Genomic DNA, 24443 nt, shown 5'->3' on the forward strand with positions numbered 1-24443 from the left:
CATATTATGGGGCCAGGAGGGTATCGCATTTGGGTGCCTAGGTTGGAGAAGATGGAGAACGAGCTGAGGGCGCGAGGAATCCGTCCAGGTACGGAGGGATGGGACCCAAGGGCCAAAAGCTGGTGGTACGGGCATGGGGGAACGCTGAACCCGGAGACAGGGGAGTGTGTTTACCGGGGCAAATTAATTAAACCCACCCAAGCCCTTATTGACGCAATGAGGGATGCTCAAGAGGGGAAGATCAAGTTCAACAGAGAGAACGACGCGCTGACAAAAGCCCTCGGGAATCCTGAACACGGAGGACGTGTACGAGGCATGGGGCACATTCCGTGGAAAATAGGGTTCCCCCAGAACGATGACCCGTACGGTTACAGAAGCCGTAAGAGAAAGATGGATCGGGAAGCAGATGTTGTGGCGCGGTTGGCATCGGAAATGGATGTGATGAAGAAAACCGTGAGTGTACTATTAGCCGAAAGAGATGTAGCTCGGGCGCAGCATGAAGATCATCCAGCGGATCTCGGAAGCCAGCAGCGGAGAAGCAGCGTGGCTTCCACGGAGGCCCCACCAGCTGGTGCAGATGCACCGACGATCGAAATTACTGCACCGGAGCCTCTGGTGGTCGAAATTACTGCACCGGAGCCTCTGGTGGTCGAAATTACTGCACCGGAGCCTCCTCGCTACCCCGTGGACGATATAAAGGAGATGAAAGAATGTCATCTGTATTATCCTATCGGGAACATGTCCATGAAGGTAGCCATCGGCAGTGCTTTACCATGTTTACCTGGAGCACTCCACCACAACAACCCCATTCAAGATGGCTATGCTCGTGTCACGGTGGAGGACATAGTCCAAGGGTTTGAGGACCTGGAGATTGACATTGCTACACCTGAAGGGGAGAAAAGACTTGGAGATGTCAAGCGCCATTTCATTCTATGGCAAAAGAAGTTTATCAAGTTTCCAGGCGAGGCGCCAAGGACAACAAGTCCACCCCCCTACGGTGGTGGTGGTGGCGGTGGCGGTGGTGGTGGTGGTGGTGGTGGTGGCGGTTCACCTACACCTCCGTCACGTCAGCCGACGCCCCCCAGTCCACAACGTCCGGCGGGTGATCAGACGCCGCCCCCCAGTCCTCGTCCGGCGGGTGATCAGACGCCGCCCCCCAATCCACCTCCGGCAAAGAAGCAGAAGCAGTCCTGGATTATTAACCCGGACCCTTATGTACCTAAGACCACAAAGGTACCGGAGCCATCACTGAAGCCTCTCCCCACAAGGCCTTGGGAACGTAGTGCCGAGGAAACTGCCGCGGCCGCGGCTGCTGATCATGAGAAATGGAAGGCGGACTGCAAGAAGAAAAGAGAGCCCGAGCCCAAGCCAGTATTTTCTGATGAGCAAAAGAAGTGGGCTAAGTCATTTTTGAGCACACCGTCCCAAGCCGCGAAGAATCTGCCTGACGACTATGCACGTGAACTTCGTAGGCAGGCATTCATGTTGAAGGAGAAGAAAGAGCGGGCGGAGAACCAGGAGAACAAAGCCTTGGAGGAGGCCGAGAAAACGGAATTAGAAAGTAAAAAAAGCGGGAAACGAGTTGCCCAGCTCGGGGAACAAAGTAAACAATCGATTGCCCCGCTTATAGTGAAAGCCGCCGGTCCGGATGACCCCGATATCATGGCAGCTGCGGCAGCACATGGATTGACTGTAACGAGTGCCAGAGAACAAGCGGCCAACTTAGGTATTACTCTTCGTGAACTGTTAGGCCTTGATGAGGCGCCAGTGAAGGAGGTAGTAATTACATATGTGAAGAATGGGCCTCTCGTCGAGCCTGCGCAGGAAGAGGATTTACCTCCACAAATGAAAGGTCTGCTGAAATGGTACAAGGGTTACATAAAAAATAAAAACGCCAAAGAATATATTTATGCGGAAGTTAGATATGAGCATCACTTCAAACATTACTATGTACAAATTCATCTGAGTGAATTGTTCCAGCTTTTCAATCTGCGCGAGCTCGACAAATCTATCATCAGTTGCTACGTTCTGTAAGTGATTTATTTCTACCCCATCTCGTTCATATTGCCTGCACTATATATATGTCGTAACTATATTGTTGTGTCCGCTATTATACATGCAGAATGAAGATTAAGGAATGCAGAGTAAGGAACATCCATGATGTTGGGTTCATTGACCCACACATCGTTAATGGATATGTGTTGGAGCATCACCCCGCCGACATGGAGGCAGACCTGTGGCAGTTTCTTACAAAGCAGGAACTCAAAAGTGATATTCTATTTCCTTACCATTTTGGGTGAGTGTTTCTGTCTTGAGCACATTCTCTTTTGTTTACTCCATGCATGGTATGTGGCCGGCTAATCGATGAGTTATGCATGACGTACTGTGCATGTATCGTGTCCGCAGGTTCCACTGGATTCTGCTAGTAATTAAAGTTGACACCTCAGAATGTCTCGTCCACGACTCTCTGAATATGGATCCAAAGCTTTGGGGCGGCATGAGAAGAATGCTGCAGAAGTAATTATTTTCATTCATTTGCGCTCTATATCGATCGGCCTATTTCGTTCATTTCCTAATATCAAGTAACTAATAACTCTCTTGTTCATTTAATTTTCTTTGCCTCGTAGGGTTTGGAGACGGTTCGTAGATACAAAGGTCGGTGAATTCAAAAAAGAGCTAGAATTCAAAAGGTCAAAGGCTAAGAATGGTGGGGATATTCAGCCAGCGGGGACCAATCTATGTGGATACTATGTCTGTGAGATGATCCGGAGATACACCTCTGAGCGGGTTCCGAGTGATACCAATGCTCAGCGGAATAACCTCCGGGTGATGCTTAGTCCAGAAGCTCGCTTCCGACCACTTCAAGAGGAACTAGCTGGATGGTTCAGGAGGGAAGTCCTCCATCCTAAAGGAGAACACCATTACGAGGACGTAGAACTTTATATGCATTAAATTATGTATGGAAACTTGTTCAAAATTGTATATGGTCATCCGATGATATTGAATATATATTGTATATTCCTCTTGAATTCTTTTTGTTCTAATTTCAAATTTGTTTGAAATTGTACATTCATATGCATGTATGTAGTACCGTAGAATATGTGAAACTCCTTCAAAATTAAAATAAAGCACAAAAGAAATAAAACAATACAAATTAAACAGAAAACAGGTTTAGGGGGGGGCTAAACCCTGTGGCGGCCTTTAGTCGCGGTTGGCCAGAAGAACCGCGACTAAAGGTCCTCCGCCCCGACGGCCGCCTGGCGCCCACGTGGACGGGCCTTTAGTTGCGGTTCTTAAGCAACCGCGACTACAGGGGGGGCCTTTAGTCGCGCCTATTTGGACGCGGTTGCGCAACCGCGACTAATGGCAGTTACGAACCGCGACCAAAGGCCCTTTTTCCATCAGTGAACCCAAGGATTCTCCTCATTTCTTAATGGACGGTTCGACTAAATTTCTATTGTTTTCATATGTGTGGTTTGCTAGCTGGGTCTGACCAGTCTAAACTAGACATGAGTACATGACCTTCTCCCGTTCTCCGGCTGCACGCGAGCATGGTAATAGCTTATGCACTTGTTCTTGGCACCACATTCATCAGTGGATGCTTTCGGAGCCATTGCTGCCAGACACCTCGCCCAAACCAGCAGTGAGCCCGTGCAGCTGCCCTGGGTCGCCGAGTATTGGCTCCGCCACTGAGTCAACTGTCCCATGTCTATCGGATGTGCGAGTAGTAAAGAGGGCGAAGATATCACGTTGAAGTAGTATGCTCGACTATACTCGTTGAACCAAATATATTATGGTTAGCTACTGTTTCGATTTGTGCACAGAATTTTGCATGTTAAATTATTTTCCCCAACGCCACTCATTCTTAAAGCATAAGCACTCCAGTGTAGCAATTGCAACAAAGTTTTCCCGCTTAAAAGATACTCCCTCCATTTCATAACATAAGGTCGTTTTGAAATTGGACGAGCAAATAAGGAACCAACTATATTTGTTTGTGTGGCTACATGGGTCATGCCATCACTCACGTCTTAGTATTTATAAAGAGGAAACTGATACAAATGTAACTAGTAGGTGCACGTCTTAGTATTTATAAAGAGGAAACTGATACAAATGTAACTAGTAGGTGCACGTCTTAGTATTTATAAAGAGGAAACTGATACAAATGTAACTAGTAGGTGCGGCTTTACTTGTTGTACTCAAATTATACGTGTAGTCATTATTTCAGATTTTCATATAGAATCGTGTATAGTAACGTGTGGCTTACCGAAACTTGAAATGTTACTACCTTGTAACAAGTTACCACACATGAAGTTTCTAAAGAAAAGATAAGCTCCTCTTAAATGTTAAAAAGCAGACATGTTTACTATACTCTTCACTATTATACGAGTTCCCAGTTATGATTAGTCTGCGTCTATTTTTCACGGCTTTTCTTTTATGCTCAGTATGCAATTACGTTTCCTTGTAATGTTAGAGGGTGTTTGGATTCAAAAAACTTATTTTAGTGGGACTAAAAATAGTCTCTTTAAGAGGCTAAAGTTTCAAGCATCCCTGACTAAAGAGGGGCTAAAACTAGTCTTGAGATTAAAATAATTTAGTCAGGGGTACCCCTACTAAAATGTGGATTAGTCATCTTTCTCCTCATTTAACTCCTCTCTTATAACACAGGCGAGTTCCGGATTGGAGGGTTTGGAGGATAATAAATGTTCATTAACTTGATTTTAGTCTCTTTAGTATTTGGATCCAAGCATGGATGAGGCTAGCAAGTTTTAGTCTCACTACTTTTAGTCATGGGACTAAAACGTATCCAAGCATCCTTTTAGTCACTGGCGTGAATCCTTGCATTGTTGAAAGTAGAAATGCAGTTTCACCACATAATTAGACTAACTCATGATCAACTGAAGAGCGGTGGATGGGGCTCTCCAATTCTACCATGCATACTGAATAAGAAGGCCATGGCTACCTTTTTCATGCTCACCTCTTGGATAATCTAAAATGAAAGGAATGCTCGCATTTTTCAACTTAAGAGTGCCTCGCCGACAGTTTTACTAGCTAACATCAAGATCAAGGCTCAAACTTGGGTCACCGGGGTGCGAAGTTTTTTTTGTAAAAGGAGGTTAAAACACCCAGCCTGTGCATCAGTCGATGCATATAACCATATTTATTAATTATTCAATAAAGTTCTGACAAGAATATACATTAAGCCACTGAAGCCACCACTCACAAATACAAACTTGATAATCTAGAGTGCTCTCACTCTCCATATCTAAAACCAATGTCGTCACCGATCCATCTACATGACGTATCAAAACCTACAGTTGATGCAGCAACCCTAAAGCGTACAACACATGCACAGCTTTTATAAGTCGTCATCATCGTCGAACCGCTAACCCATCTTCAGGAAAGAGATCCGCAACATCCTTGCAGTCCGGCCATCAGTGGACGCCACCACGGCGCCCAACATCACCACCTCCATGCGCGCATACTGTTGAGCACGTCGTGATCGCCGCTGGTACACCGTCACACCATTGGCGCCAAGTACCACCGGCAAAACAGCTTGAAGTCTCTGGAAGATCTATAATGCGTAGCACCTACCGAACAGGCATGACGCAATGTAGCACCTGTCGATCATGCATGACTTGACGTCTCTACCAAAACTCCGTGCAAGATGAAGTCGCTCCACCGATGGAACCGTCCGCTGGTCCTCAAACCAGTGCACACCTCCAAGAATAACGACATCAGAGTGCCACCACCATCTGATCGACTGGTCAAGGGTTTCCCCCGAAGGTAGCGGAAGGAGGTGGGAACTTCACCTCGATGGTGCCTCCAAGAAGGAAACCACCAAGGGTGTCACCATCACCGGCTCCAGCTACCGGGCATAGACAAGGTTTTCTCTCAGATCTTGTCCCACGAGCATCCATCCGACATCTTGTGCATTGGCCAGACCACCTTCAAAGCCCCAGATTCGGCGACCATCCGTTGCAGGACTGCCACCGTGGGAGCCCTTGCACACCGTCCACTGCATGTGTCTGCCACCACTGGAGTTTGGGGGAGGGATGCCACCCACCTTGCCAAACCGCAAGAGCCACTGGGAAGGATCTCGTGCGTGCTCGTCGCCATCATTGATCTGATTTAATCATGAGCCAAGGCCACTAGATCACCAGCGGAGTTATGCCTTGGTCAGGAACATCAGCACGCCATGTCGTCGCGGGTCGCCTGAGCTTCACCCGCACCCACCTTCCAGGGTCGCCGCCCTAGGATCTAGGCCAAGAGAACAAGAGGAAAACGCATGCACTAGGTCAGATCTAGCCAATCCGGACCTCTCTGACGCCCTCTCCATGTTGTTGTCGCCGGCCTGCCACCAGGCAGCCGTGCCGCCGCCCAAGGCCGCCGCTCAGAGCACGCCATCGCGTCACCATGGATCACATCACGACTGCGTCCTCTCGCTGGAGGAGGTCCCGCCCGACCCCCTCCTACGCGAGCCCGGGAGGAGAACCCACGCCCACTGTCCTCCTCCGACACCGATGGAGGGAAGGGATGGAAGTGGTGGTGATCCTGGCGGCTAGAGTTTGAGGATCCGATCGGGTTGCCTGAGACGGGGGTGATGCGGGGACGTGAGGATGCGGAGAGAGCGATGAGAGGGTTCCATATCGGGTGCAAAGAAATTGGGATCCATCATGCCGTGAGAGTAGACCTTTTGTAGCGGTGTTATAACATAATGGGTGTTGTAACACAAACATTAAACTATTTTTCCCTCTTAATTAATGAATGAGGCAAGTATTTTGCCTCCTTTTTCAAAGAAAAAAACTAACTCACCTTGTAAAGGATGGAAAGGAATACTTATAGAATACTTAAAATGATGATAAATGTTCTTTTTTTGCAAACCATTCTATTATTTGCTCTGGTTTAAGCTATAGCTCTGATTCATTTGAATGTGTAATATCCCTTCATTACTTTATAATAACAGAGCTATTCTGGTCAAGAAAACTTTACTGTGTACATGTGGCGACCAACCATCTCTCTATATTGGTCATATCTTCATGGTGAACTCAAAGGATGTCGCAAGGCCTAATCTTTTTGTGAGTGAAAGCATTGGTAACTCCTAAACACTCTTCTTGGTATCTTATCTATTAATCTGCTTTAGAAACATCTCACAAGACATTGACATAATGTTTGCATTCTGTTTTACAGAGATCGTTGTATCTAGGGTATGTCTATGCCCCGGATTTTGTCAATTCTGGATCCACACCCACATCCTCATACAATCCATACAAACCGCAATGGAGCGAGTAGAAGCTGAGTCGAAATCCTTGCATACCCATTCGTCAATACCAAGTACAAATTTTACCATAGATCAGACTAGTGTGGCGAACACGATCCCGAGGCGCGATGCACTAGCAATCGGTCACGCCCGAGGATTGAAGGATCTGTAATTACATAGAAGTAGGTGACACATGTTGCTGATCCGATGAATTTTGTACAATTGGCTTTGAACTTTGTCCTTTATAACACCGCCCCAGATGCTTCCTCGTCATACCTGTATTTTCTTACTGTTGTTTAATTATTTTCTTTTGGCTGTTTGGAGTCCAAATTAGCTTTGGGCACCAACAATGTCTAACTCTGATTGAGGTGTCTTACTGTAAAAGAAAACATTTACAATGCCTACCCCAGGTGTTTTACCTTGGACCAAAACATGATGTCTCTCTCTTTTTTCGACCCCCTCGCGTCGCCTCCCCTCGGGCGACGCTAGGGGCCCTCGTAACCCTAGCCGCCAGAGCTTCTCCCTCCTTTCCCAGCCGCCGCTGCCGCCGGCAAGGGCCGCGGTGGCGGCGGGCCCTGCGCCTTAGAGCCAGGGCGGGTGGTGCCGCGGAGCCCCAGCGAGGCGGAGGGGCCGTCGCGCGCGGGGAAGACGGGGGCGGCGGACCTGATGTGCGGCGGCGTTCGTGGCCCCATGGCCGGTCGTGGTCAGGTTGGATGGCGGCGGAGGCGCTCCATCTGGCGAGGTAGCGGCTGCGCTCAAGGGTGGTCATCGAGGGATGCGGATCTGGTGTTTCTTGCCCAGATCCGTCACGGCTTGGACTTCTTCGGCCGGTGGTGCGAGGAGGATCGGTGTGGGGCGGCTGGAGGCCCCTTCCGGCATGCCGACGGCGGTCTTCGTCTACATGACGTGCCTCCCTCGGTTCCATCCAGCCACGAGATCGGGGGGTCGCGACTTCCGGTGAAAACCGCGCCAACCTCGGTCATGGCGGACGATGACGGCGTCTAGGATGTCCTTACCAGCCCATGGCATCGTTGTTGCAGGTCGTGGCACCACACTCATGATGCTCCGAGGGAAACCTTAGATCTGGATTTACCGGTCGGACGATGATGGCATCTTCGATGTCGTTTTCCTCCTGAGGGCATCGTTTTGGAGTACGTGTTGGGTGGACGGGACAAGAGGAGGAGCGGTGTTTGTTCTACCGTGAGCCATACGGTGTAGCCCGGCGGCATGGCGCTGCGATGGTTCATCGACAGGCATGTGTAGGCGGATACATGCAGGATGGTGGCGCTGTCTGGCACCGTGGTGGCGTCGACGGCAGACCTCGCAAGGATGATGCGTTTGTTCTAGCTCTGGAGAGGGTACGGTGGTAGTTGGTGGAGGCGGCCTCTGCGTCGGACCAGTTTGGGATCCAGTCTCAGTGGTGGCTGGGCTGGAGCATCGGACTATAGATGTTAGGATTTGGTACGATATCTGTTTGGTATTTGGCCCTGATATTCAGCACACCTTCATCAAGGAATAGGAGTAGCAACATGTTTTGCCTAGATGGTGGCTTCAGGCTAACTGATGTATTACTTTGTATGATCTCTGTGAATAATTAATAAAATGGCTCTATGCATCGTCTGCAGAGGCGGGGGTATCACTACAGGAAAAAACTTATAAACCGAGTGCCCGAAACACTTGCCTTATACGTGAAAACACTCGGTTTATATATAAACCGAGTGTTTTCCCCGGTTTACACCACACGGTTTACTAGGGATCGGGCTATCAGATGTAAGCCGAGGGCCATAGCAAAAACACTCGGTTTATATATAAAACCAAGCAATGAACTGTAAGCCGAGTGCCACCAGGCACCCGGTTTATACCTGACGGCATCCCGACCCTAACGGCAAGCCACGTCATCCCGAGTGCTTCATTGGGTCACTCGGGTTACAGCTTACGGCGTGACGGCGCTGTCAGCTGCCTCTGTTGGAGACACGTGGTAGGTATTTTTACCGGGTGACATGCTAGAAGTCGAGTGTTTTATGCGTAGATACCGTGTGTCGCCTATAAACCGAGAGCTTTTTCGGGTCACTCAGTTTATAGGATAGCATAAGCCGAGTGCTTTGTTGTTACCGGGTGTGTTTTATGTGGAACACGGCTTATATGCCGATAAGTCGAGTGCCCGAAAAAAAGCACTCGGCTTATGGCTTACCACACGGTAAAACAGTTTTTTCCTGTAGTGTATATCCTCCTTTTCTAAAAAAAAAGGTTTTTTTTACCTTGAGTTCTTGGACTAGTTAACCTCCTATTGGTCACGTAATGGTAGACCGTAGACCAAAAATGGTGGAGCCCTTGACTTTGAACGACCTGCTGAAACAATTGGCTGATATGATAGACTTTGCACAAATTGACGCTGGTGACGACCAATGGACAATTCCATGACATTCCAGTCGTTTTTTGTGTGAGTGATTCTCTAACTCAGTCTGACTGTCCAGTCTACACATGACTTGCTCCTGATGGACACATGTCACGGTATAACACAAATATGAAAGTGTAGGCACTTGTTCACAGCACACACAACATTCATCATCAGTTCGTTCAAACATGGCTTTCCGAACCATTGTTGTGTTGTGCATCATATTGGCATCTCTCATGTTCGTAGTGCATGACGTGCTTGCCTAAACCAGCTGTACTTATTTTCATCTCTCATTTCCTTCTTTTTGCATGTCAGAAATTTATGGTTCCGTCTAATGAGATATCATATTTTGGTGTGTGAACACTGCAGATGATTCATACGGAGGCGGTTGGCTGGCCCCTACTTATGTGATGGTGCCATACCCAGGTTCCCCTCCTTATCCTTAGGCCGGAGACACACAATGTCATAAAATGGAACATGGAATTGGTGCGTGCGATAACAAACACCATTTGTGTTTAAATTTTTCAACGCCAAACCTGATCCAGCTAAAGAAGTAGCTATTCTAAGGATTGTTGTTCTTAGTAAGAAACAATCTTTATGCTGGCTGACTTGTAGCCACGGATTTGCATCTCTGCTCGGAAAAAAATGTAAGAATAAACATGTATGCATTGGTTTGATCTGACCCGTCCATCTTTTTGACTTGCATAACCTGGTAGTTTATAATCCATGATGCGGAATCTTCAAAACTTCCGATGTAGGCAACCCATAACAGAGTGTTTTATCTTTTATCTTCCTTCTTACTTTAGTGTCCTTTGACGATTAGAGAAAAAATATATAATGTATACACACAAACACAAATGTAAAGACATCATCGACACACATATGATATTATTTTTTATATGGCGATACTAATCACTGTTTAGTGACAGGCGCTTGTACCCCTTTATGGACGAGTTCAAACTCTTTCAAATTTGTTTGATCAATCCATACCACGTGGAGGTATTGCTCTCTGCCACTGGAAAATCGCCGCCATCGTTGCCGCTGACCATGGCTAAAACCCTTCACCTCCACCATGGACAATATCTTGGCTGATTGATGTCATTCAACATTGAACAAGCTCCTCACCGACGTCATCGTCCTCGAGCGTGGCTTCCTGCTTCCATGGGCTCAAGCCAATACACCCTATCCTCCCCTCCTATTTTAATATTTCTTCATTTTTCATCTAAAGTAAGTATTTCCTGATTTTTCTTCTTTTCTCAAATGGAGCACCTGCCCCCTAGGCTACCCTAACAATTACGAAATACCGTATGAGCCGCCACCCATTGCATCCAAGCCTTGTTGGCTCTACGAGGCAACAGCCTCAGGGCTAGGGTGTGGCACATTGACCATGGCCATTATTTGTTCTATTGTTCTCGTAGCATTTGTGCTCTATGACCATGTCGATGGACTCTTCACATAACATTCATATGGTCGCATTTGCATCGTGACACCAAGACCGATCGACCTCGAGACTAACATCGCACCACATTTTCCATAGTATACCATGTAACCATTTTCAAGATATTGAGGATGGTTATTGTGGGACTTGTACAAATGTAAACTGTTAACTATTGAGGGTTATGACATTCCAGTAGCAGTCAAAAGTTACTAGTGCAATCATCTTAGTATATGAAGAGGAAAGAGGGGGGGGGGGTATACGAAGGTAACTAGTAGGTGCAACTTTCCTTGCTTTACTAAAAATTATGTCGTAGCCATTATTTAGATTTTCACCTAGAATGGTATAAAGTGTCATGTCCACGAACTCAAATCTTAGTCTTGTAACAAATTATCATGCATGCAGTTCTAAACACAAGGAGGCAGTCATCATACGATTCAGAGTTCCCAAATGATACGATACGAAGTTTCTTTTTACGGATCAAAACAAAGTCATTCAAGGAGGCAGCCATCATACGATAAGACTTCCCCGAATGATGATTAGTTTACATCTTATGCTCATATTTTTATTTGTTGATACCAAGTAAAAGTTTCAACGTAGACAACACCACTGCCACTAACAAGATTCCGGAACATGATGCAATAGCAATCTTGTACGCCTAAGGACCGAAGGATATGTAATTAAGTAGAATTAGGTGACTCACAAGCATTGCTAATCCGATAAATTTTGCACATTGAGTTTTTTTTTTCTGAAGAAAATTTTGTACAATTGACTTGCACTTTGTCTTTGCACCACCGCCTCATATGCTTCAAGTGGTCCTGGCCGAACTATTGACCCGGTGAAGAGTACCTGGTAATTGGCATGAGTTGGACCGCACCGTTGGCGTGGAAACTTGGAGGCCAAACTGAAACAAAACATTTTGACCCTAGGATTGAAGCGTTGCAGTAACCATGGGACACCCCTATGTCTCGCTTTAAGCCGTTAGGGCAGATCCGGATGGGCCGGTCCACGTGCGTTGGAGGGCACAATCTCGGGTTTTTTTCTCATTTTCTTCACGCTTTTTGTTTCATTTTTTGATTTATTTATTATTACCTTTTTATACTTTCAAAAAATACAAACATATATATTACAAAATTATACTTTATATAATGTTTTGAAAAATGTTAATCGTGCAATTGAAAAAAATATTAAATTTGTACAAAACATATTGACCATGTATACTAAAAGTATACAATGTTTGAAAAAAGTTGATCATGTATTTTTTTTAAATGGTAATAAAGCTTTTGAAAAAGGTGAAAAAAGTATTTAAAAATTATTATTCAAACATTTAAAAAATATTAACTGTGTAATTGCTTTCTAAAATTTTAAAGATGTATATATATTTTTTCTAAAATGTTATATGCTAAATGTGAAAACTATGTTGACATATTTTCACCCTGTTTCGCAAAGGTCTTTATGTATGGTGGCTAGGTAATCTACGGACATGAATGTAATTTCTGTTACTTATGGCATCCTTTCCATTATCATGATGTTTGACGAATTGATCAAAAGTCCCCCACCCCAAAAGCCTCGAACCTGGTCAACCCTATACCCGCAGCTACACACAATCAATTTAGACCGCATGGGAGGGAGCAGAAGCCGGGAAAAGCTACTTGCATACTTGCTCATCAATAAGATAATAACAAATAAGACTTTTAACCCACACCACACAATTGCGCGGACAAGATCATGAGCACACTGTATTAACGATGGCATGTAATCAAGTAAAAGTAGGTGTCTCACACACATTGCTTATCTGGTTTAATCTGTACAATTGGCACTGTATTAACGATGGCATGTAATCTGTACTTTACACCATCTTATGTTCTTTGTGGGTGTGCTTGTATTTCTATTCATTATTCTTTAATTTTTTTCTTCTGGCTGTTCGAATTACCACTTAGCCTTTAACGTGAACAAACTGTCTCATTGAGGCGCCTTACTGTGATACTGTGTGAGGTTTCCTCCGGCAGATTCTTGGATTAATTTTTATTGCGGGGTAGATCCTTTGACTAATTCACCTTTCTCACAATGCTGTACTTGAAATCACCTTTGACATCTTGCCATTATATCATTGGTGCTCCATGATCACAATCTTCGTATGGTAGCAATTCCAACATGACACCGGCTAAAAATGTCGGGTCAAAATTTTAAAAAATGCGACATACCACTCTTGTATTTCGACGCCATACTTTGACCTCCCTTTCTCGGACTAGTATTTTTATCTTGCACTAGCAAATTGCATCGAGAAAAAATATATAAAAAAAACAGAGGTTTTCAATCTCTATAGGGGTTTGATATATTTTTGAGAACATGTAGGGGCTTAAAAAAGGCTGATTATATTAGGAGTAACAAACAATAGGTGTGCATGGGTTCGCCTGGCCCGTTAGTTCTGGGCCTACGGGCCGAGCAGATTACCCCGAACGCATCCAAGGGAACGGAGCGAGCCACGACGCCGATCCAACGGCACGGGTCGGCCGGGCGCCCCCTGTAAAACCCTAGCGCCCTACAGCCACTCTATATAAGCAGTAGCGAAGGGCAGTTCTTCCCACCGCCGCCACCACCTCCCATCTCACTCTCATCAATCAGGTTCTTTCTCCCGTCTCTGTCCTTCTGGAGATCTCGATCAGGATCTCTCTTCTGTTTCCGTTCAACTTTTCGGGATTTTAGTGCTTGTTCTTGCATCCGGTTTGTGGACGGTGACGATTGATATTTGGTCTCGTTCGTCGTAACTGGCAGCAATCTGCCTTGCCGACCATCCTGCTATATCACCACCCATATTCCGAGTCCTCTCTAATGGGATCAAGAAACACTTTCCCCTCTGCTAGTTTCGTCTCTGGTTTGTGGTTTTTGATTTTTTTTCTTTCGTTTTTGCGATGGCCGAGGATTAAACAAAATTATAGACAAGCATATGTCCGAATTTTCTTCATGTGGAACGATCTAATCTTCTCTATGAGGCCACTCAACTTGCTCATTGCTTTATTTGTTGTTACATTTTTCATGATTCTGTGGTGCCGATGATGATTAGTGTGAACCTTTCTCAATGAAATCACTAATGATTACATAACCTACTGCCTTCCTTCTGAGGCACCACATGTACTGGAATCCTACTCCCGTTTCTTTTCTGCCATCTTTCTTGATCATCCTCTTGAATTGTTAGTTTGGCAAGGTCGAATGATGATCACAAGTGCATAGTTCATATGATCAAATCGTGATTACTTGAACAAAAATAGTCTTTCGCTCCTATCTGATGACCTTGCAACCTACCCCTTTTTCAGGAGAATCAAACAGTTTGTGTGTTCTTTTGGTTGTTTTCTTTTGCATCATGAATTTGTTGTCGAGGACGGTGAAGATTGATATTTGGTCTCGTTCGTCGTAACTGGCATTTATTTGCCTTGCCGACCATCCTGCTATATCACCACCCATATTCCGAGTCTTCTTCTATACATATTTTGAATTGCTATTTGTTTAGATTGAACATAGCAAGCAGATCTATATTCTAGTTATGAGGATGATGATTTCAAATTTGTCGCCCCAGTCTTAGGGTCCACTTAGGTGGATCTTTGCTGATTGACATACTATTAAAATCTGACTTGACAAATCAATTTTGATTTTCTATTATTTACTAAATTCGGTGATGGCAGTGACGATTTGCAAATATTCAAGCTCAACAGACCAAATCACAGATTTTCTCTCAGGAGTTAATTTGTATGCCGATTATCCCGCTGAACCGAGCCATCTGATACCCTTATTTTTAATCGGCCTTTATTTTCTTTTGTTCCCATTTTTCTGACTGATCTGTTTGTCTCCTTTGGAGAGTGTAGTTGCGATGAGGATAACAAGCTCCCTCTTCTGAAAGCATTGACGACATTGCTGGCAGAATCGAACCATTTAAACAATGCCACCACTGAGCAACTATATATTTCTTAAATCTTTTTGGCTGATATTATTCCCTTTCAATTTAGACGAACTGTCTGGATTGTGAAGAAGTATTGATGCATAATCCAACACTTGATCCGATGGGTGGCCTGAGCTGCCTGTGTGATGTCATCTTTGCAACTGAATCCATTAGAGATCAGATTTTAATTATTATGTTCTACTTGATTTTGTCAGTATCATGTGATGAGACCTTCATCAATCTTAGGACACCTTCTGACACAGTGCCTATTTTCCTGTGGATGAGAAGGCTTTTATATTCTGATGATACACTTTGTTTTCTTGGATTTTCTAGTTTTGTGGTTAATTGGCAGTTTTTCCTTACATAGGAGAAGTAATTGATGCCTGTGATGATTAGCTTTATGTTGGAATTACCGTCTGATTCTTAATGACGATATTTTTGCGGCTTTCTGAGGCATTTAATCGCGCTAATAGCTTCGGGTCTTGTTATGAAGTTTTAGTATGTGTTAAATATAATTCTGTTGAATATATATGGGATTCCTTTCTAGGTTCTCTATGATTTGATCAGTTGGGTATACGTTATGGCAATGATGATAAAATTTAGGCTTGTTTCTCAACATTCGCAGATGCCGCCTTAGAGCTTTCGCCCAGCCAGGCTTGAGAGCTAATGCTGCTAATTCCTTCCTTGGATGTCTGAGCCTTATTATTATCCCCATACGTTCTGTTACATTGGAAGATCTTATCTTGTTTGTTCTGTTGGTTTTCCATTTGGAGCTTTGTTTCAATGTTTGGCTGCTGTCCTTGCATCCAAGTTTGCAATTCTCCTAGAGATATAATGCAGGTGGCGCTTATAGCACAAATCCGTCATAGATAGATCTTGTGTTACGCTCGCCCCCAAATTCAAGTTTTTTGTCTTGTGATCTGGTAGAATGGACGTGTTTTTGGTGCAGTGATTATAAAACATTCCTCGTACTGAAGGGAAGCCCCCAGTGAACGACATCTATACACCCATAGAATCTGAGCACCAGTGAACAGTCTTTCGAATTTGTATTCGTTTTGTTGTATATGTATATTTTATTTGACGTGGATTTATTCGTTCAGCACTGATAATCTTGTGCAGGGCTGATAGCATCGTGGTTCATTCTTGACGTGAAACTCAGTTGAGATGACTGCCTCCTGTTCAGATACAACTCTACAGAACTGTTCCGTTTGTGACTAGGGCATTACTGAATAATCCTTCTGAACTCACAATACTGTTTCCATTTCTGTCGTAGAATTTATCCCTTTTGAAGCAACATATGCTCTGACATAACGTGCTTCATCCTGTTGAGTAGAGTTAATGATGTAATTTCATTTTGTTATCAGTGGAATACTGATTCGTGATGTAAGTTATGCATGGACAAGTGCAAGACATTTGTTTGTATGCAGTAATAAAGTAATCTGCGTTGCCTTATATCTTGTAAAACGTTTGTTGTTATTGATGGTGAATTAGAGCAACTCCAGCTGGAATTTTTGTCTAAAAGAACTCTTAGCCTAGTCAATTTGTTTGGAAGGGCGACTGGGGCCTGCCGCCACGCCCTGAGCGATGCCCTGGGATGGAACAGACTGGAGGCATTGGGGCCCTGCCACCACGCACTGAGGCGGCTGGCCTACAGGCTGGGCCCTGCCGCCACCGCTTGGGGCGGCAGTCTTGCACGGTGCTGCCCCCTTCCCCGCCCACAGCTTTAAACGTTAAAGCGCGGTAACCTCAATTACACGCACTTCCCACGGTAAACGTGCCCACCGACTAAACAGTGCCAATTACACGCATTTCCCACGTTGAACGTGCCCACCGACTAAACAGTGCCACACCGACAGCTTTAACGCTTCTGATTCCCACGTTAAACGGCGCTGATTTAAATGTGCCCACCGACGAAACATCGGCCTTCTAACGGCTCTGATTTCCACGTTAAACGCCGCTGATTCAAAAGTGCCCGCCGACGAAACAGTGGCTGGTTACCCTCCTTATTACCCTCTTGTCATTCTCTCGCTCTTCTTTTCTCTCTAGCTCAGCTCAAGGCATTTCTCTTGTCTTTCTCTCTCTCTTCTTTTCTCTCTAGCTCGTTTCTTCGCTTTGATTCAAGATTTCTGGTCTTTTGGGATGGATTTGGAATATATTGCAGTTGAAAAAAAGATAGGTCAAGGTAAAGGTAAGATTCATATATTTTTGATTCAAGATTTCTGGTCTTTTGGGTTGGATTTTGAATATATTGCAGTTGAAAAAGTAAAGGTAAGATTCATTTATTTTCGTAGGTTTTGTTCGCATGCACTTAAATTTTAGTCTATTTGATTAATTTTTTAAATATGTATTTTTTGTTTATTTAGTCTGTAAACTTTGTGTAGTAGTTTTACATGCAAGATGAATGTATGTAACTGATAAAATACTGTTGATATATTCATCCATACAACTGTATTTTAGAAACCTTAGAAAGTTCAACAAAAATTATACTCAATGGACATAATGTATTCACTCAAACATAAGGTAAACATGGTTGTGTGTAAAAGTATTGCAGAGGTAGCAAGCTAATAGCTACATCCTTGGTTTGTCTTGGCATCGTCCTTTGTTGAAGTTGAGCTGACTTGCAGCATAAGGAAACCCTCTACAGTGTGATGCGCTGCACATACACATAAGAAAACCATAAGAAAAATAATGAATAGAGAAAAATCTTCAAAGTTGAAAAATGGAACCATGTACAATGTTAGAATGACTCACTTCTAAACCTTCTTGTGTATCGTCAAGGCAACTACAGAAATATGTAAACCTTTACCTCTGTTTCTCTCCCAGTTTTGTGAACACATTAAAGCTTCTAGCAAATTAGGGGTCAGATAACTGCTGTACTGAACGCTCACTCCGGAGCTATCGTAGTTAATCGGATGGCAAATATATCACAGCTATCGTAGTTAATCGGATGGCAAATATATCACGTGCAATAGTCCTCAAAGTTGGGTAACGTGAACCAGCAACTCTAGCAGACCCCGCAAAATCTCGACCCGCAAAACGCGTTTGTAGTTTTACGAAGATTGCGTTTGCGGGTCGAAAACATGCGCGGTCGAACAGAAACCGTAGATGAAACTGCATAATTTAAAAATATAGTTTTACGGAAAATTCATACTACATATATTTTACATGATCGAACCGTAGAGTTCCATCGTGTTTTCACATCAAGGGATAATTTTTGACTTTGGTCTATTTTCAGCATCTTGGCAACCTCTTGAAAATTCTCTATTCTCTTAGGTGTGCTAGTCCAGAATGCAACACTGTCACGGATTTTCTCAATGGATTCTTCTAACACATCCAAACCATCCTTGACTATCAAGTTAAGAATATGCGCACAACAATACATATGTAAAAGCTTGCCACCTAACATAAGCTTACTTGAACCTATCAGATTCTCTAATATGGGAATGCAAGCATCATTCGTTGTGGCATTATCAACAGTCAATGTAGATACCTTATCTTCCAGATACCATACAACCAGTGCATCATGAAACCAGTGCATCATGAAGTATCTCAGCAATTACACGAGCTGTATGTGGCGCTGGAACATAAATAAATCTGAAAATGAAAAATGTAAAAGCTTGTTATTAGAGACTATATTATACAACAGTGGTGCAATTTGCATAAAAAATAACACAAAATGTATGACCAAAAATACCTCATAATATAGCTGCGAAGCTTCCAAGATTCATCAACAAAATGCGCTGTGATAGCCATGTAACCTCTTTTCTCCATGTAGTTGATAGCCCTCTTCTTTTCAACTTTATAGCTATCTAAGATATCATTCCTAATAGTATTTCTTGTCACCATCTTAAATAATGGCTGGAGTGCAGAAACAAATTTTCTAAACCCAATGTGATCAGCATTGATAGGGGATAGTCATGTAGAAGAATCATGGAACCAAGAGCCTTTCTAGCAACATCCTCATCAAAAGTATAGTTCTCTACAACAACTTTCCCACCTTGTACATTCGAACTATACCTCAAAGAAGTTTGCTTCTTGCTGTCCGCAGGCCTCTTGCGATATGGACATATCTTTAAATGGTCATGGAGATGCTTTGTTCCATTGGTTGGTTCCCCTCCAAGCTTCTTTGAGCACCAGTTACACTTGGCCTTCATTCTGTTTATCACTTTCACTTTCTTAAACTCCTTCCAAACAGGAGATGTCAACTTCCTCTTAGGACGAACCACTACTTCTTCTTCATTTTCCGCCGCCTCTTTTTCATCTTCTTCGCTGTCTTCCTCTATGACAACTGTACCTGTATTCATGGGCTCAACCTGTGATACGGGTACCTCATCTTCTTGATGTTGAGGGGATGTCAGAGTAGGACCTACAATATGAAACAAGTACCTTTTAAACATATGATTTTATTCATCAGTATAGTACAACACAGTAACCTCATGTTTAAAATCTTACTTATCTCTCACAACATGGAAAGAATAAACGGGTACAAGTTGATGTGCACACCAAGGGACAAGAAAAATCAACTAAATCTTCGCAAAATTTGTGGATGTCGGCTAGTAATAAAATCAATCTAAAATTTCACAACTTCACAACTAAATCTGAAAAGTGTGTATGCAGTATGCAGGACATGAAAGCAGTATTCACAGATTCCAATCTCCAAGAAAGGAACAAGACAAGGTGTGCCCTAGGGGATATGAGAGAGAGAGAGGGAGGGAGGGAGGGAGGGAGGGAGGGGGGTGGGAGAGAGAGAGAGAGGGAGAGAGAGAGAGATCACCATGGAGATGCATGACTGTAGGAGACGAGGTGATGGTCGTTCGGCTGCTGGTGCCTTGGTCTTGGCTGATGAAGACGATGGGCTTTGAGAAGCTGATGCATCAGCGTTCCCTTGGAACCTGGAGCTATGACGCTGTGCCTCTGCTGTAGCAGGCTATCTAGGACGTGTTGACTTCGTCATGGCGACGGCTTGGGTGGGGTGAGGGCGATCAAATTAGAGGTAGGGTTATTGATTTTTTTAGGGTTGACTGCATTCTATATATATAGACATATACATGGTCCTACATGTCATATCTAAAATACGGGTCCCGTTGGATATCGGGTCTCGAGAATAGGATATCATCCCCATCCCCGTTGTACCCTACGGGGAATAAATAAGTTCACTAAATATCCCCATGGGTGAGATTTTCACCCATCCCCAACCCCAAATGGATGAAATCCCCATGGGTTTCGCGGGTATGGGGGCCCATTGACCGTCCGTGTGTTCATCCACGCAACTCATTTTAGAAACCTTAGGAAGCTAAAAAAAATTATGTGTATAATACTTTTTTCATGTGATTATAGGTCGACTCCGTTGATATATTACTCGTGATATGTTCATCCATGCGACTGCATCTTTTATTTTCTTTTTGTAGATGTAGTGTTGTGAAAATTGGTAGAATATAAATTTTTACATGTAGATGTACAATTGTTTGTGAATAGTTGTCAAATTGTTATATGTAAATGAATGATTATTATTGGATGTTATTACAATATAAATATAATAATATGATTTTTAGTGGCCTAACGATGTAAATATGGCTGCTCGTTAGGTACTATGGAAAATTTGTTAGCATTCTATAGGCACATCGTACGTGAGGGTCCTTCTGGTGTGGATGTCTCTAGATGCGGGATGCCTACGGTTGTAGTGAGAGACATGGTTAATGTAGGGTATATGACAGTTAGAAGGTGCATCCGAGCGGTGTTTGGTTCAGCGATGAATGGAAAACAAATGACTAAGGAGGCTTTCGTGTTTGAGGGATGAAATCGTTGGGTTCTACGGCGGGTTACCGGTGAAAGAGCATGGGCGTCGTAAATGGTTTTGCAAGCAATCCCAATAACTCCATGTTTGGATAGCCCATGGTCTATGTGGAGTTCATTTCTGCCATTGATGTCGCCGAGTGTTTTAGCGGGGCCGGTGAGACCGAGTTGGCCATAACTGTAGCCCCCGACGCCGGCCCATCGGAACCAACAGGTGCCCAACAAGTGTATGACACCGGATATTGGTGTGCGGTCATTGACATGAGCGAACATGTCGAGGGATTGTCGGAGGCGCTAGATGATGACAATGATGGTCATTCTTCTGCCTCTTTCAAAAATAGATGATGATGAAGTTGTTCCTCCTGAGAAGGAGGTCGCTACACCAATCAACCCAGAGTTTTTATAGGTATGAGCATCACCTATGAATTTCACTCTGTTGCTTACCTAGAAGCGAGAAGTTTTGCCGTTGGGCAGATTTTCCCAGATAAGAAATCTGCTAAACAAGCAATATATAGCTATGCAATTGCCATACACATGCAACATAGAGTGAACCAGTCTGATAAAAAGGAGTTGAAGCTCATATGCATCCATCGCGTAGCGGGTTGCCGCAGAAGAGTTATTGCTCGCTAGAAGCCTGGGGTATGTCAGCCATGGCATGTCACAAAAATAGAGCAACATGTTTGTGAGCAAACCGACACTCTTTCAGAGCACCGCAATGTGACTGCAGAATATGTGTCACAGATCATGCAAACGACTCGGCAGGAAAGTCTTAATATTAGTATTAGGGCTTTGCAGGCAACTACATCTGATCTGATGTGCTTCCGTGTCACCTACAACAAGGAAAAGATATTCCATAGGTTGTATGAAACCTATGAGGAGGCATACTCTTTTGCCCCACAATGCTGCATCAGATTTCAGTTGCTAACAGGGGGACTCAAGTTTTCCGGAAAGAACGTCCAAATACATTGAACCGGAACGAGAAAATCTTGGACCGCTTATTCTGGGCATTCGCCCAGACTATACAAGCATTCAAGCATTGTCGTCCGGTTTTATCAATTAATGGTACATTTCTCATTGGAAAGTACAAGGGCAAACTCTCTTAGTGGGGATGGCAGTTGATGCAAACAATCAACTTCTTCCTATTGCCTATGCACTAGTCGAGAGCGAAAACAGACATAGTTGGCTGTGGTTCCTGAGTTGCCTGAAGATGGGGGTCGTCAAAGATCGGGAAGGGGTTTGCATCATCTGTGATCGCAACAATGGACTATTAAGCGCGTTCGAGATAAGTAAGGCTTCACAAGATCCAGATTGGGGGTGGCCCGATCTGGAGACAAGGTGGTGCATGAGGCACTTGACATCTAATTTTTATTCCAAATTCAAAAACAAAGATTGGTTCAAGCTATTCAAGAGGATGTGCATGCAGAAAACTGAAGCAAAAAATGAATGCTATCTGGGCAGGTATCAATGGTGAGATCGAGCGCGCATCCCTCCCGGCGAGAGAAGACCGGAGGGGTCGTCGGACAACAATAAATTTGAGCCAGTGGATCGACGAGAATTGTCCCAATTTGTACAAGTGAGCGCAGTCTCATGACAGTGGCGCTCGGTACGGTATAATGACAAGCAACATGTCCGAGGTGTACAATGGTGTTCTTAAAGGGGTAAGGGCCCTACCTATCACAACACTAATTGATGAAACTTGGAACCGGACTGTGTCATACTTTGTAGACAGAGTCACCGTCGCCAAGACACAAGTTGAATTGAACAAGCCCTCATCTCAGAAAATGCAAAGACATCTTGATGAGAAAGCAAAGAAGTCGCAAAGGCATGGGTCCAGGAAGGTAGATGCACTTAGGAATAAATGGGAAGTGAGTGTGCGAGAAAAGTTTGTTAAGGGTCACCACAGGGGAGCAAAAAAACAAGTTGTGAACCTTGGCACAACCTCGTGTGAGTGCACTTGCAACGAGCCCAAGCTTTTGGGATACCCTTGCAGTCACATATTGCGGGTAGCTGCAGATCAAAAAATTAGTGTCGAACCATACGTATCAACGTTTTTCAACATGCACAATTTATACAACACTTGGAACGGTGATTTCTGGGCCGGGCATTGATATGTGCTACAAGCAATTGTGGCCAGAAGGGACCACATGGGTTCCAGATCCCGTATTGATGCGAACCACCAAGGGACGACTTCAGTCTAGGCGTCATTGCAATGACATGTACCACACCTATTTGGAAGAACCCAAGCGATGCCGCGTTTGTAGGTGCCCTGGTCACTCGCGTAGGGAGTGCCCGTATCATAACAACAACACTGCATGATATGTAATCTTGCTATGTATTTTAATTTAATCGTGATGTAATCTTCGGAATATTTAATTTCATTTCGTCATGATGTAATTTTCGAATATTTAATTTCATCGTGATGTAATCTTTGGAATATTTAATTTCATTTAATCGTGATGTAATCTTCGGATATTTAATTGTGATTGCAGGTTATGGTTGAATTGCCCCAGCTTTTGCAGGGGTATCACGACAAGCACCACCGTTGCCACCTTTTCTTAAATCCAAATCATGAAAATCCTCCTCAGACCTTGAGGCTTCGAACCGTAAAGAAGCCATGGACAATACATAATCGTTTCCTTGATCACCTTGAGGCTTATGGACTCCTTCATTTTGCGAACCTCATAGCTCGTCCAGGCAGTTTCACTGCCAACCCATCCCTTTTGACATCCCTCATTGATCCATGGAGACCGGAGATCCACACCTTTCACTTTCGCTGTGGAGAGCTTGTATCTACGCTTAAAGATGTGTCAATGATCATAGCTTTACCATTTAGAGGTGTGCCAATGGTACCTCCACAAGTTTCTCCTACTTGGACAACAGATGTCTTGGGCCCTCTAGGCTCGATATGCCTATATCAGATCGTTTTGGTCCGCCTCGAGGTGTCCCACTCAGCTGGCTTCGTACTAACTTCGAAATTTTATCTAGCTATGCTGATCTTGAGACCATGAAGAGACACTTGTTTGCATATTTGCTGTGGCTATTTGGTGTGATGTTTACGAATTCTCACGGGGAGGTAGTTTTGCCTGGTCTCATCTACTTTGCCGCAAAGATAGTGGATGAACCATTACCCCAAAATCCACCAAACAGCTTTGGTTGTGCTATCCTTTCTCACACATACCGAGGGTTGTGTGATTCTAGTCAAAAAACTTTATTCACAACTAAAGCTCCATTACTTTGTGTCTCGTACGAGTTTCTACATTTGTGGGCATGGGAATACTTACTTGTAGGACGACCCCAGATAGTAGAACCGACAACCCTGTACGACTATGGTGCGGGCGTTGTAACTATGTCCAGCCGGTGGATGCTTGGTCGGAAAAATTGGTCTACTAAAATTGCGAAAAATTGTTACCCCATATACCATGATCAGTTTGAGCAACTTTTCATACCATGATCAGTTTAAGCTTCTTAACGATCTTTGGTAGTTACATACTATTCTCATTAAGAAGACCTTTGTGAGTCGTGAAGAATCTCAAACCGATCATGGTATATGGGGTAACAATTTTGCGCAATTTTAGTAGACCATTTTTTTCGACCAAGCATCCACCGGCTAGACATAGTTACAATGCCC

The 24443-nt window shown here is 44.1% G+C and overlaps 12 non-coding genes across 12 annotated transcripts; all 12 read left to right on the top strand.

Moving 5' to 3' along the window:
• The first annotated feature begins 13818 nt into the window (after positions 1-13818).
• Positions 13819-13914, top strand: LOC123423863. The gene has a single exon (XR_006621402.1). It is a non-coding gene; the product is annotated as a small nucleolar RNA Z43 (small nucleolar RNA).
• Positions 13915-14136: 222 nt separating this feature from the next.
• On the top strand, positions 14137-14214 carry LOC123423982. Its single transcript, XR_006621489.1, has one exon. It is a non-coding gene; the product is annotated as a small nucleolar RNA U83 (small nucleolar RNA).
• A 75-nt stretch (positions 14215-14289) lies between these two features.
• Positions 14290-14383, top strand: LOC123423436. The gene has a single exon (XR_006621073.1). It is a non-coding gene; the product is annotated as a small nucleolar RNA snR60/Z15/Z230/Z193/J17 (small nucleolar RNA).
• Positions 14384-14465: 82 nt separating this feature from the next.
• On the top strand, positions 14466-14561 carry LOC123423901. The gene has a single exon (XR_006621421.1). It is a non-coding gene; the product is annotated as a small nucleolar RNA Z43 (small nucleolar RNA).
• A 70-nt stretch (positions 14562-14631) lies between these two features.
• LOC123424033 lies at positions 14632-14719 on the top strand. Its single transcript, XR_006621524.1, has one exon. It is a non-coding gene; the product is annotated as a small nucleolar RNA U31b (small nucleolar RNA).
• A 41-nt stretch (positions 14720-14760) lies between these two features.
• On the top strand, positions 14761-14864 carry LOC123423975. The gene has a single exon (XR_006621482.1). It is a non-coding gene; the product is annotated as a small nucleolar RNA Z107/R87 (small nucleolar RNA).
• Positions 14865-14943: 79 nt separating this feature from the next.
• LOC123422716 lies at positions 14944-15039 on the top strand. The gene has a single exon (XR_006620665.1). It is a non-coding gene; the product is annotated as a small nucleolar RNA R30/Z108 (small nucleolar RNA).
• A 60-nt stretch (positions 15040-15099) lies between these two features.
• On the top strand, positions 15100-15193 carry LOC123424040. Its single transcript, XR_006621531.1, has one exon. It is a non-coding gene; the product is annotated as a small nucleolar RNA snoR31 (small nucleolar RNA).
• A 42-nt stretch (positions 15194-15235) lies between these two features.
• Positions 15236-15332, top strand: LOC123423953. Its single transcript, XR_006621462.1, has one exon. It is a non-coding gene; the product is annotated as a small nucleolar RNA snoR31/Z110/Z27 (small nucleolar RNA).
• A 69-nt stretch (positions 15333-15401) lies between these two features.
• Positions 15402-15482, top strand: LOC123423980. Its single transcript, XR_006621487.1, has one exon. It is a non-coding gene; the product is annotated as a small nucleolar RNA snoR77Y (small nucleolar RNA).
• Positions 15483-15603: 121 nt separating this feature from the next.
• Positions 15604-15722, top strand: LOC123422585. Its single transcript, XR_006620584.1, has one exon. It is a non-coding gene; the product is annotated as a small nucleolar RNA SNORD14 (small nucleolar RNA).
• A 239-nt stretch (positions 15723-15961) lies between these two features.
• Positions 15962-16048, top strand: LOC123424026. Its single transcript, XR_006621517.1, has one exon. It is a non-coding gene; the product is annotated as a small nucleolar RNA snoR8a (small nucleolar RNA).
• Positions 16049-24443: the final 8395 nt, after the last annotated feature.

Source organism: Hordeum vulgare, chromosome 1H, assembly GCF_904849725.1.
Source record: "Hordeum vulgare subsp. vulgare chromosome 1H, MorexV3_pseudomolecules_assembly, whole genome shotgun sequence".
Taxonomy (NCBI): domain Eukaryota; kingdom Viridiplantae; phylum Streptophyta; class Magnoliopsida; order Poales; family Poaceae; genus Hordeum; species Hordeum vulgare.